The sequence below is a fragment of the Amblyomma mixtum genome, chromosome 4, assembly GCF_055824585.1.
Source record: "Amblyomma mixtum isolate Tamu chromosome 4, ASM5582458v1, whole genome shotgun sequence".
Classification (NCBI taxonomy): domain Eukaryota; kingdom Metazoa; phylum Arthropoda; class Arachnida; order Ixodida; family Ixodidae; genus Amblyomma; species Amblyomma mixtum.
The window spans coordinates 153841263-153850990 of record NC_143015.1 but is presented as its reverse complement, the minus strand read 5'-3'; positions in this window follow the sequence as shown (position 1 = coordinate 153850990).

Sequence of the window (9728 nt, the reverse complement as noted above, 5' to 3'; positions counted from 1 at the left end):
TTCTCCCTGCACCTGAAGAAAGAAGAAAAGTGCATAACAGACCATGACCTGCACCTCATTCTTGAGCCTGTTTTAGGGCGAAAGCCTTTAATGGCTCGTCCGTTAGCAGAGGGCGTCACAACTTTGGCAGCGTGTTAATTCGGGAATTAAAAAAAGACAGCAGAAAACAAATGGTTGCTTCAGATAGAGCAGGAAAATATGAACCTAGAAGCCACGTTTGATAACTGCAGAGTAATTAGTTAATTAATTATAGTAGAAAATGTCAAAATTGCGTCGAAGTAACGCAGACGTCGATATAACCACGGGAACGGTGTGACGTCACATCCACCGGAAGTCATCACGGTAAAGGAAAAATTGTCACAGAATGGTCGGGAAAACGCCTGATTTGTGCCAAATTAGATGGAAAAATGTGCAATTAAGCATAATTAACACTTAAGATCCCCGAAAGATGTATAATTTGGGTATCGATATAGCTACGGGAACGGTGTGACGTCCAATCCACCGGAAGTCGTCACGGCATAGCGTCCTCGGCTTTCGCCTCTCAGCACTTTAGTTGCCAAAGTGTCCTCGCAATTTTTAGGACTCAGTTATTCTGGGAGAAAAATACGAAGGGGTGTTTAATTTCGCTGGTGAGGAAGGGCACTTACCAGCGGCAGTTCGGATACAGTTCGTTGGTGCCTTAACGCGGTCGTGTCGCTGTACTCTGCACCAGCGCCATCTGTGTTTTCAGCGGGAGCTCTGCTGTTCGCAAGGAGCGTGCTTGATCCTGCTCTCAGACACTCGGGATCGACATCTTTGTCAGAAGACCCTGTTGTTGACGAAGACCCAGTGTCTTCTTCCTCCCGAGGTAATGTACCCGAGACGGCAGTGTCCTTGTCCTCAAATCGTTGCGTGTCGTCGGTTGTCTTAGAAGGGGCGTCATGTGCCGAGAGACCTTGAGTGTCCTGCTGACTTTTCGGGGTGGTCGTCGACTCGGCACCGAACGCCTGACCGGAGGAGTGAACGGCAGGAACCGCAGCGCAGCTTTTGGTGTTTCGCCGAGCGATCATGATGGGCGAAGTGGATCGTGAGACCCTTCCAGGTTTGTCAGTAGTGGCTGCCATTTTCTCAGGACGCTGATTATCTGCATGTCAAACAACACAGACTGTCATGCGCAAACTTTTCCCGGCGGTTATTTTTAAGCTGCTTTTGTGACGTAACTTTCCACGCAGTACTTGCACAAGAATCTAACAGCTGAACAAAGTGGGTTAATAACCACAAACAGTGGTTACTATGGTTCCAGAACACGCATGTGTTAATGTTTTAGGAAAGAAATCGAAAAAAAATTGCCAATAGTTTAGCTCTGGTTAAACCTGGAGGATTGCGAAAGCAACGAGGAGAGAGAGAGAGAGGTGATGGAGAGCGCCCGGCAGCTGCGGCGGCCCCGGCACGCTAGGTATGTGCCCCTACTGCGTATATGCAGCTGGCGAGTGCGGCGGCAACGCACCAGCTATGCGCCGTGTGACATCACTGCTCCTCGCGCATGCGCAGTATGGCCTTTCCTCGGCTCCGCGAAATGGCTCGGGGACTCGCATAGTGTTGCTTTCGCAACAATAATCCGACGTCATGCTTCAAGTAATGAGCACGTGAAGACTTTGAACTTGTACCTTGTTTGTGTGTCTGTACTGCCTGCGGTGAAGAGGCAGTTGAAGCCGCTCTGCTCGACGAATGTCTAGATGAGTGCAGTCTGCTGGCCACACGCTTTACGGGTCTCGGGAAGTTCGTCTGACTACCTCTGGAAGTGGATATTCGATGCGTTGTGGTTGACGAATCAACTGTTTGCGAACCGACTGTTTTCCGACCACGTGCTTTCGATGTCTGAGGCTTCCTTCCAGCCACGGCGCCGACGCCCTGTTTACTTTCTTCACCGGAACTGGAACTGCTTCCGCTCGTGGAAAAGGTGGCAGAAGAATCGCTTCCTGAACTAGTGTCGTTACTTGTGGAACGCTTGCGCAGGGTGTAGCGTGATCTACTCGGTTCACCTTTCGTAGTACTACCACCGCTTCCCGGGACACTCTCAAGACCACTCATGCTTCTAATCGTAAAACCCTTCGAGCGTCTTCTAGTCGCAGATCTGCTCCGTGACGTCAGATCAGCCGAACTCCTTGATCTCTTGACACGCCTCCGGGATGTCTGTGGTTCCAGCTCCGTAATGCTCGAGGAAGAACTGTCGTCTGGAGAGGCATATTTACCGGAACTGACTCCCGTTTTAGAAACCGGGGTAATAGCCCTTCTGGGAGCCAGATTCGAAACGTGGCGTCCCTTCCTTCTCGGCGGTCGCTCTTCCTCAAGGCTGGAGAACCGCACACTCGGAGTTAGACGAGGCTGGGACCCGTCAGCCCTGTTCGTCCTCTTGCGCGGTGAAAGAATGGATGAAGATGCACGCGGTTGAGACGAATGGCTGCCAGCTCGTACTCCGCGACTACTGGGTGCCCCGGCAGAGGCTGGCGTCAGATAGGCAGAGGACACATCCCGCCTTGGCCTTCGCCAATTATGCACGTCTTCTGGTCTCCGTGGCGCAGTTTGGTTGACCGAGTACCGATGTTGGGCGGGAGCGGAGGTAACGCTGTCGGGAACTATCGTCGTAGGCCTTCGATCTCGGGACCCTCTGGAAGACGCCTTGTCTGAAGTACTGTGGGGCGAAGCTCTCCGTCGTCGGGCTAGAGGTCTTCCCGTTCCTATTTCTGCAGCCGACCCCTTGACACTGCTAGAAGCTCGGCTGGTGCCATCGAGGGACCGGGACATCAGTGCTCGAGTCTTGTCTCTGGTACTTTTGTTCTTTAGAAAACTGCAACAAAAGGTGTCGATAGCGTGCTGTTTGATTTTGTATTGTTTACTTCCCATACATCAGTTTCGATTCTCTTTACAGCATATATGCATGCATGCACGACATTAACTATTGTTTTCCAGCCCAGAAACATTTATTTCCGAGGGTTAGGCTCTGGATTCTAACACTAACGAATACTTGGTAAAAGCAGTCATAGGCTTGCGAGAATTAGCAATTTGCCATCAGTGGCCCAGCGGTAACCAAGATCATAGAGTAATAAATGGAAAGTGATAAATGTAGTTAGTATAGGCTAAAGAAATGAACGTCTAAAAGATTAGTTTCGGACACAGCACAAAAGAATGGTCAACTTACCTTTGAGCGTAGAAATAAACCGTAACCGATGGTTGTCAAAAATGCTTAAAGGAAGTGAATGGGTAAAACAAAAATATTGCACTGGTACCTGGCTTGCACAGAAGCTGAGTGAAATATCTTGGTGTGCATTCAAGTATGTTCAAGCACTGAAATGCCACCAGATTTCAGGAGCGGTTGCCTTCATGTTGTCATAAAGGCAGCTTATATAATCGCATTGCACTGACGTGATGGTACGATAAATCACTTTAGAGGTTTTAAACTTGACGCAGTAAGAAATTTCTAGTGGCTGATTGTACAGACCTACGACGTAGCACTCTAAACTTCCCTTATTTATGCATACAATAGCGGACGCTGCTTGTGGAGAGCACTAAAAATTGTGTGACACTCAGCTGAAAGGGAATAATTCCTACTAGGGTAGTTAGTCATCAGAACGTTTGTGGAAGCATCGGCCTTCTCATTTAGTGAATAGCTAGTGTCGTGTTGCAAAACGTGAAGCCCACACTTCTGCAGTGTAATAGCTAAACGTGAAGGCCGTACTTCTGTAATTCAGCCGCTGCGGTGACTCAGTGGTCGTGCTCCTCGGCTGCTGACCCGAAAGACGCGGGTTCGATACCGGCAGAGCCGGTCGAATTTCGGTGAAGGTGAAATGGTAGATACCTGTGTACAGTGAGATAGATGTCAGTGCATGCTAAAGAACCCAGGCGGTCGAAATTATCCGGAGCCCTCCACTACGGTGTCCCTCATAGCCTGAGTTGCTTCGGCCGCTGTGGTGACTCAGTGGTTGTGCTGCTCGGCTGCTGACCCGAAAGACGCAGGTTCGATCCCGGCAGAGCTGGTCGCATTTCGATGAAAGTGGAACGCTAGATTCCTGTGTATAGTGAGATAGATGTCAGTGCATGCTAAAGAACCCAGGCGGTCGAAATTATCCGGAGCCCTCCACTACGGTGTCCCTCATAGCCTGAGTCGCTTCGGCCGCTGTGGTGACTCAGTGGTTGTGCTGCTCGGCTGCTGACCCGAAAGACGCAGGTTCGATCCCGGCAGAGCTGGTCGCATTTCGATGAAAGTGGAACGCTAGATTCCTGTGTATAGTGAGATAGATGTCAGTGCATGCTAAAGAACCCAGGCGGTCGAAATTATCCGGAGCCCTCCACTACGGTGTCCCTCATAGCCTGAGTCGCTTTGGGGCTTTAAAGCCCCGTTAGCCTAAGCATACTTCTGTAATATATCTATGTAAATAAATAAATAAATTAATTAAGAAAAAGTGCAAATGTCTCGATTACTTCCTGAATGCAGTACACCAGCGCTGAATTCGGCCCCTTTGCCGTATACGTTGAAGGCAAGATCTGTGTTCATCTTTACACTTTGTTTTAACAAAAGTATTCCCCGAGCAAACTCTCATTGTTTGGCCAACCACGCGCCTCACCCCGCGTAAATATTCATGCAAGATCGCAGACGCCTTTTATCCGACAAAGCTTTGATGCTATGAAAATCATGGCAGCTAAACTGGACTTCCACCGGTGGGAGGCCAGCCTAAACGTTTAGCTGACATGTCACGAGACTAAACTTAAAGAGTACGGCAAAATGAGTAAGTCTGTCATCCTTACCTGGCTGACCTCGTTTCAACGTGGCTTCCTCTTTCCAAGTCGGCAGTGGCATCTTCAGAGCTGGATGACCCGTCTTCAAAGTGTTTTTTCCCGTGATAGCGTGAGCTTACAGAAGTACGCTTATCAGACATGACCCCTCTCTTTTAAGAAAGCCTCTGTTGGAATGCCTGGACACGATGCAGTCTTTGCGGACTTCTTCCTCCTTTTCATCTTCAGCGATGTCAGTGCACGTTAAAGAGCCCTAGGTGATCGAAATTTCCGGAGCCCTTCACTACGGCGTCCCTCATAGCCTGAGTCGCTTTGGGACGTTAAACCCTGTGGGGTTTAAAACGGGGAGATAGACCCGTTCTCCCCTTTTAAATGCGGCTGACACAGTTCAAAGCCGCGCGGACCTCACCCCGTGGTCGCGAGCGCTACCGAGCGCATGCCGACCACGGCGGGCCTTGCTCTGCGGGAACAAAGGAACGACACACTGGCTGACACAAACAAGGCATTTATTGCTATAACAACAATAACGCCAGCTAGCAACAAAATACACTGAGGAATCGAGGATGTCCGACTCACCAGCACGGTTACGAGCGAACGTTCGCCCACGGTAGGGCAAAGGGATAAACTCCGAGGCCCGACGGGACGGGCTCGGCGGGAGCAAGTTCCGACCAAGAGGCGCCCGCGGCCAAGAGCGGAGTAGCGCGCGGAAACGTCCGCTTGCGTTCCCGGTGCCGAGCGGAAGACTTGACTTGAATCATTATGGGATATTCTTGGGGGGGATACTGGTCCCGACGTATGTTGGCCTTGTTCACGGCATCACTCTTGGGGACCAGGGGGAAGGGAAGTGGGAGTTGGGAAGGGTAAGGGGAGGGGGATTTGTAGTCGCCGCTGTCTCCAAGCTTGCCGAAATCCAGGGCACACGTATCCAAGAGGTAGGCAGGCCCGCCGCAGCGACAGGATCGCACCAGGGAAGGGAAAATAAACGGCAGCACGCTGGGAGTGGCGCGCGCACGTTGGGGGGCTTGCTGGAGGCAAGCAGCATGGCCTCCGACCAGCTGGAAGGCTAGCCAGGGGCCAGGAAGGACTGCATGGCAGCCGGGGCTGTCAGCAGGACACTGTCACGATGATGGTCCTCGCGACAGCAGGTGAAGACCGCAAATAACTGCTCCGAGGTAGCAGCGCGGCGGGGGACGCTGTAGACCGGCGTTTCTTCCGGCGCGTGACGGGCTGTGTACACAGCAGTGGCACTAGGATGGTAGCACCACGAAGGCCAGCGGGCTTTAGCAGGAGCACTGCACAGTGTCCTGGGTAGTCCACTGGAAGCCGCACCAGAGGGGCAGCTGGATGGTGTCGCTGAAAACCGCCATGGTGAGTGGCGCGATGAGGCCCCGCGCGCACAAGTGCACGTGGGGAGGGCAGAGGGCAGCAGGCAGGCCGCTCTCACGTCCAAGTTTGGCGCAGCAGTCCTTGATGAGGTGGGCAGGCCACCGCCATCGGTGTCCGCTGTGCCAGCTGCTGGGAGCATCCAGGGAGGAAGGGGCCGCCGCCGCTGCAGCACACGACGGCGGCCCGGTGAGGCTGTCCCGGTGGGGGTAGACTACGCGACCGCCGGAGCGGCCGACGAGTAGGGAGGCCTACTTGTAGTAGGAACGCGGCCGCCTAAGCGACCGACGGCTGGTGGAGAAGCCCTAGTAGGGGCGGGAGAGCGCCGGACGGCGCTGGACGCGCGCGGTGTTCCTCGAGCTCGTCCGGAGGGCAGGCACGAGGTGGAGCCGGGCGTGGCGAGGGCTAGAGCACGACGGTAACGTCGGCAGGCGCGAATACTTCGCGAGAGGGGTCGCAGGGAACATCCGCACTCCTCGAAGGCCCAGACGGGAATGAGCAGAAGAGACCCCGTCGCTCCCCGTGAGCGCGCAGCAAAACGCCATCCGTGGCGCTGGTGTCGCTGCGACGCGAGCGCCCTCCCCTGTTAGAAGTAACCCCACTAAAGGGAGTGCGTTGCGGGGAAGCTAACCACAGGGAACTAGCGAGTTGAGGGAAAGCGAACGCAGGGGACGAAGGCGTCCCCACAACCCCAATAAAACCTAAACCAAGGCATAGCGCCGAACGGGCGATGTCATTCCGTGGACTCCCTGGCAGGGCTGCAACACGCTGTCACGTTTCAATTTTAAAGGCGAAGCTGAAGCGTCCTCCAATTTTTATTGCATGCAGCCCTTCGAAAATATCAGTGCCTCGTTGTTGGGATTAATACAATCCAGATCAAGTTAGGAAGTGCCAAAACTATTCAAAAACCTCTGCGAAACTTCTGCGGAAAATAGTGCTTTACTCGACCATCTAAAGTTGAGGAGAGATAGGGAGGGGGGGGGGGGGGGGGAGCAAAACTCGACATTTTGTTACTTAGCGCCCCCTAACTTTTAAATGAGCGATCATATTAAGTTGATATTAATGTGCTATAACCCACCACATCTTCCCAACAACTCAGTTGAAAGATGGCCCTTGTAACTTTCAAATGGATTCACTTGGAAATGCAATTGGTTCCAATTGTTTTTCTTTAGTGGGAGGGCCGCCGCGGTGGCTAAGTTGTTGTGATGCTCGGCTTCTGACCGTCGTACTGTGCGATGTCAGGGCACGTTAAAGAACCGCAGGTGGTCGAAATTATACGGAGCCCTTCACTACGGCGTCCCTCACGGCCTGAGTCGCTTTGGGACGTGAAACCTCATATACCAAACCAACCTCATGACAAGGATGACAAGGATGTTGCGAATTAAGCGGGTGCCTTAATAGGATAGGATAGGAAAACTTTTATTGTCCAACAGAAAGAGGGTAGCCAGAGGGCTACCCGCCTAGACGACGGCCGAAAGGTCTTGACTCTCGGCGGCGGCTTCGGCCAGTCGGACGAGTTGTAACTGAGTCGCCGGGTCGGAGCTCAGTAGCAAGGTCTCCCATTGATCTTTTGTGTTTATACCTCGTCCCTCCCGGGGAGCATGAGGACATTCCCATAGTATGTGGTCCAAGGTGGCCCTAAGTTCGCAGTTTGCGCATTTGTCTGAAAATTGCCCTGGGTACATAAGACTCCAGAGGGCCGGGTTTGGAAAGGTGTAAGTTTGTAACCGGCGCCAGTTGATGGCTTGGTATCTGGACAAGGATCTATCCGCTGGAGGAAGTCTAGCTCGTTGGAAACGATAGTGTTGTGCAATTTCCCTGTAGGTCACCATGCGATCCCTGTCGGTAAATACCACCTCGCTCGGGTCCGCCCGGAAAGAAAAGCCTCGGGCGAACTCGTGGGCCGTCTCATTACCAGGCAGGGATGCATGTGCTGGTGTCCAGACTAGTGTAATTTTCCGGTCTATTACATGACGGCTTAGAATTGTATTTGTTAGAGGGGAGACCCGGCCCCTGCTGAAATTTAGTATGGCGACTTTGGAGTCACTGATGATGTATCTCGCTTTTGTGCCTACACAGGCCAGTGCTGTGGCAGCTTCCTCTGCAGTCTCTGGGTTACCCGAGAGTATGGAGGCACTTATTTTGAGGAGTTGCTTATTATTGACGACCGCGACGGTCATCGTGTTCTTACCATACTCAGCGACATCCACGTAGACCACGTCCTCGTCTTTGTAGGAGCAGAAGCGTTTCTCTAGCGCCTCTGCCCGCTTGGCCCGGCGCACTGAGTGATGAATAGGATGCATATTCCTGGGTAATGGGGGTACAACTATATTGTTTCGAATTTTTCCGAGCATGTCAACTTTGGAGGTTGTTCTGTTATCTCGGCTCAGATTGAGTTTTTCTAGAATGGCCCTGCCGGTTGTGGTCCCGGCTAAGCGTTCGATTTGGGACGTTCTCACTGCTTCCGTAATTTCTTCCAGGGTATTATGCATTCCTAGCTCTAGGAGGCGGTGAGTGGATGTACGGATGGGCAGTCCTAGAGCTTGTTTCGTGCATCGCCTGATAATTCCATTTATCTTTTCCTTTTCTGAAACTTTAAGATCAAGGAAGGGGGCAGCATACGAGATACGGCTTACTACGAACGCCTGTACCAGCCGTAGGAGATTCTGCTCTTTCATGCCGTGTCTTCTGTTGGCAATCCGCTGTATGAGCCGCATAGTTTGTTGCGCGCAGTTTTCCATCTTAGTTATTGCATCACCGTTATGCCCGTTGCTTTGTATAATCATTCCTAAAATTCTGATTTTTTCAACATGAGGAATCTCCGCCCCTTGAGTTTGTAATTTGATGTTAGGGACGGTTCTAGTTTGTCTTTGATGCAGAGGTCGATAAAAAAGAAGTTCAGACTTCTGCGGCGAGCATTGCAAGCCCCTACGGCTGACATAGTTTCCGACCTCATTTATGGCCTTCTGTAGCGTACTTTCGATGTGCGCGTCGTGTCCACGGGTCATCCACATGGTGATATCGTCCGCATACATGCAGAAATTCAAGCCATCTATTCCCTCCAGTCTCTTCGGTAGCCGTATCATGGCCACATTGAAGAGAAGAGGGGAAAGTACCGAACCCTGAGGGGTGCCTATGCTGTCCAAGTGTATGTCTTGAGACTGACTTTCACCAAAGTGGATGCGCGCTATCCTGCCCGGAAAGAAATTGGCAATGTAGTTGTATGTGCGCTCCCCGACGTTTAAAAGAGTCAGGTTTTCTAGTATCGCCTCGTGTTTTACATTATCGAAAGCTTTAGTGAGATCAAGTCCCACTATTACTTTCGCATCCAGCGACTTAGTGTCTAATATGTCATGTTTGAGCTGTATCATGACATCTTGCGTGGACAAATGCGATCTAAAACCTATCATCGAATGGGGGTATAAGTCGTTGTCTTCCATGAAATTGTTTAGTCGCGTTTGTATGACATGTTCCATCAGTTTTCCAACGCAAGATGTGAGGGATATAGGCCTTAGATTTTCTAGATTGAGCGGTTTCCCTGGCTTTGGTATGAAAATTACCTTAGCAGTTTTCCA